The sequence below is a fragment of the Chiroxiphia lanceolata genome, chromosome 3 (assembly GCF_009829145.1).
Source record: "Chiroxiphia lanceolata isolate bChiLan1 chromosome 3, bChiLan1.pri, whole genome shotgun sequence".
NCBI classification, from domain to species: domain Eukaryota; kingdom Metazoa; phylum Chordata; class Aves; order Passeriformes; family Pipridae; genus Chiroxiphia; species Chiroxiphia lanceolata.
This window is the reverse complement of record NC_045639.1, coordinates 77549103-77562237: the sequence shown is the minus strand read 5'-3', so window position 1 is coordinate 77562237 and position 13135 is coordinate 77549103.

The window sequence follows — 13135 nt, the reverse complement described above, 5'->3', positions numbered from 1 at the left end:
TAATCCTTTAAAATGTTTGTGGGTTTTGGGTTTGGCTTGAGTTTTTGGGAGGTTTTTTGTTTGCCTGTTTTGGTTATTTGTTTCTTTAATTTAAAACTATTTGAAGTTACAACTTCATTTCAGATTTCTCATTAGCAGCCACAAAAGGGTAGAGCAGCTTGCACCCTTTGTAACACTAGAAAAAGTGACTTTAGTGTCTTCAAAGAAAATATGCTCTCAGAAACCCTAGCCCTGCATCTCTACCCTACAAGATAATGAAATGGAAGAGCATAGTTACAATTCATGAAAAGATATATGGGGTGAACATTAGGTATCATCCAGGAACGCTACTCATTCAGTACTTTACCTTAATGCTACAGGGTACTTCTGCAAAATTATTTCAGGAATGCTTCTGCTCAGAACCAGGCCAGCACTGGCTCTGAGGCTGGTCAGAGGAGCAGTGGTATGAAACCCTGATTATTCCTTGGCCTTATGTGAAATTGTTTCATATTCTATCAAATGGGTCATGCAGGGACTGAAGAGTATAAATCTTTAAAAGACATTATCATCTAGTTTAGATTGCTTAGGCAACCCATCAGCTTTGGTACCATCTATTCTCTGTAGATGCTCAGCTTTTATAATTTTTATTTGCTTGCTTTCTCAGTAAAATTCTCTAAACCAAGAAATATTTACTTCAGGGAATGCCTCTTTAAAGGTATAAGCAGCTAAATGTTCTCTCTCACACATATTCCCTGCTAGGCATTCCTCTGTTCGTCTTTTCCAACTAAAGGATACACATATATATATGAAGAAAAGTTCAGTGATTAGAATATGTCCTAGGGAGACACAGGAGATGAGTTGAGATTCTGTTCTCTGCCTAATGGACATAAGAAGTCACATTTCCTTTTTCCTTTTTTTTTTCTTTTCCTTTCCCAGAACAAGATTCCAAATAAAATATACTTACAGTGCAGTAATACATTTATCATATTTATCTACACTGTCTCAATTTTCTCAATACTCATTAGGTAAAAAGTAGCAGATGGCAACTTGGTAGAGCAAGCATACAGAATGGGTGAAACCTGACTTTCTGTTATGGTTTCTTCCATAACACTGACCTAAGTTTGAATAAAAGAATAAAACAAAACCAGTTGATATGCACAGTGCTATACTATAATAATCCAATTACTTCCCATAGTGCAGAAATGGCATGCAATTTCCACACCTGTAACTCCAGAGAGATGTTATTTGCACAGTTTGGATCTGAATGCCTAGTTAAAATTTGCTATGGTGCCTTGGGTCAGATTTATGTTAAATTTCTCTCCTTATGAACTCCCTGGTCACATATTATTTTCTGGTGTGCTGGTTACATACACTGCTCTCTTGCTTGGCTGGAAGTCTGTCTTGATGATCAAATTCTTCATCCTTGTTTTTAGAAGCCGTGCCATAAAGGCAATCCCTGCAGTGAGAAGTGCCAGCTCCACAGTGAGGGGAATGAGAAAGGTGGGGACTGTGTTTTCCCCGTGGCATTTCATCTGTCTTTCACAATGTAGCTCTGCTAGTAGTCTTAGGCAAGAGACCTTCCAGTTGTACAGTATGAAGACCAGTGTCCAGTGTCTGAGAGGTGGGATTTTATATTTTTGTTGTCAGATGTTAATACACTTGCAACACATAAGAAATTAATTTGACATATATCAGGAACCACAGTCCTAATAAACAGACTTATTTTTTAAATGAAAAAGTGGCAGTTTGTCTGATGCGTAGGGCTGTACAAGCACTGAGAAACTGACTGTGGTAAAGGATTTCTATGGCCTTTCAGAAGCCAGACTGATTTTTTTGTTATTGGATCTTAGATCAGTTCATTAAATTTTACATGTTTTACATTTGCATCAACAACTATGTCAAACTTCCTGTCTAAATCCAAAATGTGTTTGACTTCAGCTATGCAAAGCAGAATCAGAATTATCCTTCCTATTTCTGTATTTCTCTACACACTATTGTCCCAAGTCTGTGCACAAAGATGTAGACTGTGATGTGCACAAAGATGTGAAAATACGTATATTATATTTGAATCTCTGTTCTCTCTTTTTTAAAAAAAAATTATTAAATTTTTAATTTAAACAAACAGTTCAGGATTCACTGAACAAATTGTTTATTGTTTGCCTTTGGTAAATGTGTAACTTCCAGCTGTCTACACTGGAAAAAGCTATGAGACATCTCTTTTAAAAGTCATCTTCTCTGGGCTGGTGACAAAATGTATCGCCCTCTGGAATTACAAATCACTTCATAAAATACATTGTTGTGTGATCAGCTGTAGCCCAATAATGTACCATATGTACCCAGGCAGCATCACCAAACTAATGCAACTACAGGATCTTTAAGAATTTCAAAGAAGCAAATAACAAAATAACTGAACATGCTGCTTCTTGTTAGAGGCAGCTCTGTTATAACACTCGAAATCAACAGCCAAATAGTCTTAAGTTTATGAGACATATTTTTGCTGCAAAAACAGAGAAACCATTTTATTGAAGAGACACCAGGGAGACTTCATTGTCAATTAACCGGAAAATTATAAGACTTTTCCTGTCTATGATTCCTACACTGGAGATACAAGTATTATCTGAAGGGTTTTTTTGTATTTGGTTTTGGTGTTTTTTCCTCTTCTCACTAAAAGTCTCCATCTGCATTTGCTTTGTGGTAATATGCTTCTATATCAAGTCACTGAAAGTTTGAAGAAATACTTTGAGGTATTTAATTTCTTCATTCTGTTTGATATAAATGTTTTAAAGTGGTGTTTAGGTCTTCTTAGTGCTCCTATCTATTAACAAAAAACTTAACATGACAAATGAAGCAGTAGGATTTAATACAATCCATCAACAGTGAGTCACACTATTTGAAAATTCAAGTCTCTTCTCCCCCTTGTTAACCTAATTTTAAATACATTTGGGAAAATGACATGTGCAATGTGTCCTCAATGTCTATAGATTTGGCCTAGTTCAGTACAGGTGGGGATTGGTTCTAAAAGCCCCCACAGAAAAAATTAGTACCATCAGCTTCCTCTCACTTTTAAATGTATTCCTCTCACTCATTTCAAATGTATCAGTACTGCAAAGAATAAGACTTTTTTAGTAGGTGGGATTGAACCTTTTGGACATTTTCATCTTAATCATCAGATTATGTAACTTTCTATCTGTTATTTCCCACCTAGAAACTCAAAAAACCATTTAGCAAATAGAAGATGATATGTGCCTAGTTTGAACATACTGTCATTAATGCAACCTCTTTTGTAATAAGCAAAACTGCACCATACAGTGCTATATTTAAAATACTGACTGAAATCCATCTTATTGTAAAGACAAGAGTTCAAGACGTCTGATTTACCAGGCAGTGTAAGTCTACATATGTTCCTACAGAAACTCAAGCATGGTCTAGAAAGATCATAGAGTCATAAAATGATAGAATGGTTTGAGCTGTAAGGGACCTGAAAGATCATCTAACTCCAACCACACACCCCCCGTGGGCAGGGTCACCTTCCACTAGACCAGTTTACTCAGAGCCCCCAAAGATGTACCACTAAGTAATGTTCAGAGCTGCACTCAAGTAAAGAAAACATCATATTGCATTAGCTCAATATAATCTCCAAGATTTGCTCCCAAGAGAGCAAAATGAAAAAAAAATTAAAATATTTTATAATTTTATCACCATACACGGTGATAAGATTGTGTTAATGTGATTAGGTGATTAGATTAATGTGCATAACTCAATCCACGTCTTCAACCAGTGTTGCACTGATCTATATGGATGTATCATCTTGGGTCAGTATGGTTTAGAGCTCTTAACTTTGACTTGATGTTTGCTGGAGGTGAATCAGATGCCTTTACATCAGGCATCATTGAGGCTGAGTGATGTAAATATGTATTCATGTAGTTTATTAAACTGAAATAACAATTTTCAACAGTAGACAGAAAGGAAGAATATAATTATCTGAGAAGTCATTGCTTGTCTGTAAAGAAATGGCCCTTAAAAAAAAGCATGAATTGCTTTTAACAATTCTATTGAAGATGATGAAAAGCAAGTTTATACAGATGTGTGTATTGGGTTAGGGGAGTAAGTTTTGGTGGTGGCAGTGGACTGCAGGAGTGGCTTTTGTGAGAAGGTAGGGCTGCCCTGTGCTGGACACAGCTGGTTCTGCAATGAATCTGCTGTTGGCCGCAGTTGAACCCATCAGCAAAGTGTGTGACAGCCCCATGAAAACATATTTAAGAAAGGGTAGAAAATGCCAGACAGGCAGAGGAGGAGGGGAAAAAAAAAAGACTCAAGAGCAACAAAACAGCAAAAAAACCCCCAAAAATCAAAAAGCAAAAAAACTCCAAAACATCAAAGGGTCAAGAGGAGAATGAGGAAGACGAGATGATCCATGATGGAACAAATATTTTCTTCAACCTGTGGGGAGGACCATGCTGGAAGAGAGGAAAAGTGTAAGAAGGAAGGAATAGCAAGAAGGAATTGCTGTGTACTGGCAATAAGCCCCCATACCCTTGTACAGGAGGAATAGGTATATTTGTCTGCAGTGAAGGAGTGCAGTTAAGCGTGGAGAAGAGTAACAACAGGTGCTTTAATTTTTCTCTTTCTGTTCACAATTATACACATCTATTTTCATTTGCAATAAATTAATTTTCCTCAAGTCAAATCTGTTTGTCTGCTACCCTATTTGGTAAGCAATCTCCCTGACTTGGAACAGAGCACCTTTCTCATCCTCTTATATCCTCCTGTCCTGATGATGAGGAGGAGTTAGTGAGTAGTTGGGTAGGCATTTAACTTTTAATAGATGCTAATGTACAATGCACATCTGTCTACCCACACATACACCTGACTGTCAGTTGTAAAACTTCTAAAAGGGTATAAGTTTATTTTGGAAACATTTTAGGGATCTTCAAGATGAAAAAAATGTCTTCTGTATCATTTAAGTAGTAATGAGAAAAACGTCAAACTTGTTCTATCAAAACTTAGTCATCTTTTGTCCATAGAAAATGTTAGGACTCCACAGGCCCTGTTCATTGTGTCTGTCTGTTACGACTTGCCCCAGAAAAAGGGAGGAGGGTAACTCAGTTTTTTACCAATAATTCCTTTGGGGTGGATTAGAGTGAAACGACACTGAATAATCGGTGTCTGAAACAATGTAACATAAAGATAACTTTTGAGGGGGGAGAAACTGTTTAGGGGAGAGGAAAACTAGGATGAGAGTAAGGGAAAAGAGAAGCTGAGAGTACAAAAGAAATGGACGTAGTCACCGCCCACGGGATCCAGCGGTGCTTGAGAGCGATGGTCATGATTCGCAGGCGGTGGGGGAGAAGGAGAACTCCCAAATTCTCAAAGTCACCAGTCAGTTTATATACCCTCAGCATGCTTTTGCACCTCCCTGGTATGAGGAGTTTTTTGCCTTTTAGGGCTTAGCACTAGAGGGAGGGATGGGCCCAATTGGCCACCTGAGGTATCTTCTTGCCTTTTAGGGCTTAGCCCCTCTGAGGCAACTTCTTGCCTTTTTAGGGTTTAGTCCACCTGAGGCATCCTCTTACCTTTTTAGGGCTTACTCCACCTGAGGCATCTTCTTGCCTTTTTAGGGCTTAGTCCACCTGAGGCATCTTCTTGCCTTTTTAGGGCTTAACACTGCAGGGATGGGCTCAACTGTCCATCTGGGGTATCCCCTTGCGTTTTTAGGGCAAAAAGTCAAAGCCTGCAAACTCCTGGAGTGCATAAATCATTAACTATTTAAGTCTCTGACACTGTCCTAGTGAATTTTCTGCCAGAGGCAATTAGTTAATATCCTGCCAGAAAGATACAGTCTGCTCCGCAAATAATATTCCAGCATTTGCTGCAGGGAAGCTTCAATTCCTCTCTTACACTGCATGAGGTTACTTAACTTTTACTGTAGTCCTTCTGCTTGGATTTTGGCATGTGTAATGGTACTTTTCAGTTGTTCCTCTCCTGTTCACTTTCTTGCCTGACATACAGGGCTTTTTTTCTCATCTGCACTCGTAATTGAGTCAAGTTCATTTTCTGTCATCCACTTCACAGAATAACAACATAAGAAAAATACAATTTATCTTTCAAACTCACTTTTAGTTCAGCATATAATAAAACACCAAAATTCTAAACATATCATTATTGTATGATCTCTTTTTGTTTTATACTTTTATTCTGAACTCTGAATTATACAGGTATAAATTTTTTTTGTTTTGATTTGGGGATAATAACGTTCCTGAAATCCTTTTCCCTAAGTTATAGATGCTTCCTTCTCCTTAACCAAAATATTTGTATAATTATATTGTGTTATGCACACACATAGGTAATACTGTATAAATTTTCACTTTAAAAAGACCTTGTTATCTATCAAAAGGAAAAACCACATCATGCATCAAATAAAATTTCTCACCTCTGTCTTTAAGTCTACCAAAGGTGATTCTTATCACTCCATTAACTGACAGCTTATTTTGGATTATGAGCTAGCATTTGATGAATTCACCACTATATATATATATATATATGTATATATATGTTTGTGTGTGTGTATACAGACATACATAAATATATACTTTAGACAGGTACTATAAACTACCCATAATATGTTCATAGCAGTAATTCTGGTGAGCTAAAATGAATCAGGATATTAGGATCTCCAAAGATCCTCTAATAAACTGTTATAGAAAACATAACTTGTTATTCATCAAAGAGGTATTTTTCTCTTCTGAGTGAGAACTAGCCATGTAATTCAGGGTTAAACCTGAGATCATTACTGCTAGAGCCGCAGCTTCTTTAAGCTAATGATGAAGCACTAAAAAATATTTATATGACAGAGAACAGAACCATTTTTGAAAATAATTAGGTTATATCTTTTTACAATAGTTACAGTATGTATCCATATCCTAATCCAGTAAAAGTTGGGCACCCAGAAACACTGAAGCAGTTAGATGTTTTTAAAAATACCATGAGACATGCAGAAATGACATCTTGTGTACATGTTGCCAGTGTCTGTATATTCTGACAATTTCCATTAAACTAACAAGGTTGATTTTCATGTGGTAATCAAAACAAATCTTAGCAATATATTTTTTATAATTCATTTTACCTTGATTTTCCTGGGGAAATTACATTCTCCTATGTTTTCTAGCCTAAACAGTTTCTACTGTATGCTGGGTTATGCCCTAGAAGTGCCTGTGTCTTTCTACCACCTCAAAAGAGAGAACGAAGATTTGGAGTTACAGAGTTTATCTTCCCAAGTAAGCACTATGCATGATGGAGCCCTGCTTTCCTGGAGATGGTTGAACACTGCCCATCCATGGGAAGCGGTGAACAAATTCCTTGTTTTGCTTTGCTTCCGTGCACAGCTTTCGTCTTACCTGTTAAACAGTCTTTATCTAAACCCATGAAGTTTCTGGGCTTTATTCTTCTGACTCCCCGTTTCACTGGTGAGGAAGTGAGAGAGTAGCTGTGTGGTATTTGATTACTGGCTGAGGTTAAACCACAAAAGTTATCAAGGTATTTAATCTCTAAATTAGATTGCCCAGAGAGGTTATGGAATTTCTATCCTTAGAGATTTTCAAAGGATGTGGTCATAAACAACCTATTGTAGTTCACTGTTTTGAGTTGAGGACTGAACTAGATGACCATAAGGGATCCTTTTCAAACCAAGCCTAGATTAGCCTATGATTATTTCCATGTCTGTCTATCCACCCAAATGATCAAAAAAATCCATAAACTGTTGCAGAAATTTTGCAAAAAAAAAAGGCAAGCATCTACTGAAATAGAATGTTGCATACACACTATAATTAAAAATACTCTTAGTCTTTGTATTATAGGGTATAAACTATGTGGACAGCAGCTGTACTATACAGACCGCAGTTTATAAAGGTAAGCAGTTAACCCTTTAAAAGTTTACACAAGGCCAGCAGCATATGCAAAGAAACTTGTGTTGGTTGTTGGGGTTTGGAGGTTTCTATGTCTAACAAAACCTTACAAAGTATATCTAGATCCTCTGGGAGTGCTATAAATAAGGGTGATTACTTATTGGTTTTGAAAATGCTAATTTTAGTTTCAATGTGGATTCAGTTTTCCAGTTATATCTTGTTGATATGAATAGCATCCACTGCCCAAGCCTGTAAGTAATTGAGGCTCTGGGAGTTTGACTGTTCTTGCGTTAATTAAAATCTTTACAGACTTTTAAACTGTAACTCCTAAAGGATCTTCTCAAAGTTTGCGTGAATGCACATTCTTTGTCAAGTGCGAAGGCTACTTAATATGCTGAAGATATTACACCTTTCATTACCCAGATTTTTACAGATTTAGGCATCAGAATGATCTCACTCTCAGTTCTATGGTTAAACTTGTGCAACCTTTTTACTTTTCTCATGGGCTGAGGATGCTTTTTCCCCACCGTCTCCTCACCCAAAGATATATGGATGTGATTAAGGCACTGGTAAAAAAGTTTTAATTATCAGCTATATCTTCAATAACAGTTTTTTAAAAACCTGATTATAATATTAACTCAAGAACCACAAAGTGTTCTTGTCTTTTGCAAGAACATCATCTAGGAAACAAATACTGGTATGTTCACACATATATGAATAGTGTAGCACAAGCTTGATTTATGCATCCAAGTAAAGATACTACTTTTTGCTTAGAAACTGAAAATATACTCTAAGAAAACTGTTTTTAGATACACTGAAACTGTATACTCTCCTTCTGGAATTCAACCACTTGGAATATATTATGAATTCTGTCCATTGACTGCTGTGTGACTTTGGAACATGAACCTCTTCCAGGCAATTAAAAAAAGAATTGAAAGCACATAATGAAAAACACAAGGGAGCATATAAATTCTGCTGCAGGTAAATAAAAATATTATTGCATGTTTTATTCCATCAGTAGATTTTAGAATAAGCAAACAGTGATAAGGAATTCCATTTTTTAACAAATTTTAAGCAAAGAACCATCAAGCAAATTTAAAGACTGACATTTCAGACTTCAAGGATAATGATGAAAATTACTGTAGATCTTTCGATAGTGAACTCTCAAGGACTACTTCTCATTACAATCCTTCAGAACAGTCATCTTAAGAAAACACTCACTCCACTGATTTTCAAACTGCATTTGATATCCTTTTGCTGCACACTACATTACTTTCACATGTCAACAGTACCTGAGAGTACCTAATGATGGTCACAGGAGGGGTGATAATTATAAACAGCAAGTTTTCAGTGCCCTTCTCCCATAACTTCCTAGAACTAAAAGTGAGTGAAAACCACAGAAAGTTAAAACTGATAACAGTTTCTACCCCTTTCCTCTGCAAATTCAGGGAAATTTTCATGAAGTGGAGATGATGAGACTTAGTTCCTCAGTGGACATGATGTGCAAAAGAAAACTTTGAACAGTTTCAAGATACTACATATTGATACAGGGTTATTTAGTCCAGTCATTTAAAAATTAAATAGTATAATTTTGATACATGTTTCTTTTAGGTAGGTCTTTGAATCATGCGATCAGATAAATCAAACTAGTTTGAACTGGAATATAAAGGCAGGACAAAGTAATGAAACCAACTTCTATTAAACAGGTAAAACAGAGTACCTTAGACAATACAATTATTTTGGGGTTGGATTGTTATATTGAGTTTTGATACTACTGTTTAGATTACCTGACAATATGAAAGAAGGCAACACAGGACTTGGGTGTTGTCACATGCAAAATTTTTTTGCCTTCTCTGTACAAGAACTTGCGTTTAGCTCATGAAAAGCAGAATAGGAAGGAGACAACACCAAAGAAGAGAACTTTTAGGTCACTCGGGCCACTGAAATTGTTGGGCCATGGAGGGAACCACTCAAGCACAAACTCAGGTTCAGCCAAAACAATACGGTTACAGGAAGGAAAAGTGAAATTATTATAGATCTCATGAGAAAATTAACTAATAATAGACTGTTGTAAGGGAACAACCAAAACGTCCTAAATGTATTAGGAAATTTTTGGGAAGAGAATCACAGGTGAAAAAAAAAAAAAAAAGAGAGTTAAATCCGGGTTATGAAGGAACAACTGTGAGATAATGGGGAGGAGGGTGGACAAAATGTGCCAGTCATGTGTAAACTGTGGTTCGGTATAATTCTCTGGTCAAGACCTGCACTTCATTGTTGCACTCTGTCCTATCCACTTACTTAACTCTGTTTCCTGTGTGATGCAGTCTCTGTGTGCATTTGATAATTCGGTAATGCACTTTACACTGACTAGCTCTTGAGTTGGAAAAGAAAGAAACCAGAACTTGTAAAGGCTCAAAATCAGAGCTGGAGACTGGATAAAAAGAGACTGAGGGTCTGGACATGAATTGTGAATGTTGCCTTAAGGTTTGGTCTGGGGTCTGAGGGACCCATGCTTGTGAATCATGAGAGTGAGGGTATATGCATAAACCAACTTCCAAACTTCAAGGCCAATCAATCAGACATAGGGAAGAGTACAGGCCCATCTGTGCTGTTCGTGTTTATGTGAGTGCTGTTAGTCAGATGTGGCTCTCAGTAAAGGCCTTGTTCTCCTATTTGTGATGATTTGTGGGTTGTCCTGGTGTGTTTCTATTGTGTGCACGTGTGTTTGTATTTTTTGAATATGCGCTCACCATCACTACTGAGTTGGAAAACTGGAATAGCAGCAGCCACATCCAGCAAAACTCTGAGTTGAATTCCCCTGGATTCGTCTTTAACAGTTGAGATTTTTATTGTTGCAGTTGTTCAGCTGTACTCAGAACTGACAGGATCTTTATTCCTTGGCACCTGCACCTCGGTACCTGACACCACTCATACAGAAGCAGGTCTGTGAGCATTTCTGTTGAGTTTTGCAGCAATGCCTTTCAAATTTCCTGATGCTTTAAGCATTTCTTTTTTAATCTTGCTTCAAAGCACATGACATATTTCTGAAGCCCTGGAATCATTTAAATCTGAAACACTCTGGGGTTTCTGACTCACACTCTGTAATTTGAAATATTTGAATCACCTGGGAAGATCTGGGATGTATTTATTAATTATCTTCTTATAGCACCAAAGATTTTCATAGACATGCACAGCCAAAATTAAAGGTATAATCTTTTTTTATCTCTCTCAGTAACTAGGTGACCAATCATGTAAAGTACCAGTGCCAGTGAACACCCCAGGACAACTGGACCAGGTTTTAACAACAGGTAGAACATTTTCCCGCAAGGAAATTTCGAACTCCCGGATTAGATTCACGCTGGGATTTTGAACGCTTAGGTGAATCAGACTTCTGAATCTTTTAAATTCAGGGACAATATACACCAATACCTGCCAGTGTGTCATAGGAGAAATTGGCTACTTGAGAAAAGCAAACAAATTTTGTTTATTGATGGTAGTCCTTGTGCCAGTATTGATATCTGAGAGTGAAAATCAGCTTCCTGATAGAGGGTTAATCTGTGATTCAAGTCCTATTTTTAACTGTAACTTGTTATATATGCATAACAGCTGTGATATAAGAGGTTACACAAAGCTACATGAAGCACTCTTCTTCCAAAGTGGGTTTTAGTTAAATTAAGAAAAAGCAAATTCCTGCTTCTTGCTTCACCTTACTCAAAGATATCTAACTTCATGAAGTAGCAAACACAGTACTAGTTCTGTGATTGAAAACTCAAAAGTATTCCCTGGCACTCTATGCCCACAGTGTGTATCTGATAAACATCCTTCCCCTCTTGCAGAATCACAGAATCACAGTTGCTGAGTTGAAAGGGGCCCACAAGGATCATTGGTCCAACACTTAGCCCTACACAGGACCATCTACAGGAGTCACATCGTGTGCCTGAGAGTGTCATTCCAATGCTTCTTGAATTATTAGAACTTCAAAGTGGAAAATATTTTACTGAACGTTCCACAACAAAGCTTCAGTCCATGTTTGTGGGAGCTAGAGTCTAGTTCTACAAGCTCAGGCCATTTGTGCTGTTCGCTTCCATATGAAATGGACTTCCCACTCCAGCTCCTTTCTCCTCCACTTGCTTTTCTGTTTCTGATTCTTGTTTAGATGTTGTCAATTGTCATTCCTGGCAGTGAAGGAGTGAGCTCTCCCCACATGTATATTCATGCAGAAAAAATAATTCATGAAATAGCAACTTGTCTCCAGACTCCCCTCAATTTTCCTGATCATGGAAAGCTTTCTCCATTCTCATCCACTTGGTGAGGCATGAACTGATGTCCTATTTTTATATCATTTCTCTCATTTCAGGCTCTGCTTTTCAAATCTTCTTTCCAATAGAAAAAGGATAGAAATTCCAAACTTGATAAGAGACTTGCAATTTTTTCCAGCTGCCTTACAATTATCAGTCACTTCAAGGTAGTTAAATATATGTAGTATTAGACCTGAACTGAATTAAAATATTTTTCCTACTTTTCTCAAAAACTACTTCTTATAGTTAAATCCCTTTAACTATAGGACATCATCCAAGATTAAGTAGAGAAAAAAATTGGGGCATGAAGTTGCAACAAAAATATAATTACAGGAAAGACATTCTCCTTCCCCTGCAACCTTCTCAGTTTATGCCAATTGTCATATTAGATACCAAAAAATACAAGAACAAATGGGCTATCTTGACTAAAAATAAAGAGGTCAATAGTTTGATTGTTGCACTGGATTCTATGTTATTGTATATACATTGTTTCACAGACAGCTTAACACTATTAAAATTATTTTGTTCCTTTTATGACTGTAAAATCTTACAGTAGAAAACACTGTCACAATATGTACTATATTAAGTATCACTGGGTGAAAAAACAAATCAGATTTTTTTTTTCAGTTGGCAAATCAGCATTTCAAGGGATTATTCCCATGGAAAATAAAACCTTTACAATGCCACATGCACAGTGTCATTTGGATTCTGATGGGTGAAATACAAACTTTTGACTAACATGACAAGAAATGCCTCTTGTTATAACTGGTAATATTCTAGTAGCATGCTAAAGCCTGGCTTTGAATCAGGGCTGTAACCTGGCCTATCTTATTGTGCTGATAATTAATTGTGGGAGCACATAATCAATATACAATTCATTGCCAGTGCCAAATCATGCCATAAAGCTCAGGAAGCTGGCACTGAAAATATTGCTTGAAGGGTTTTGTTCCTACTGCT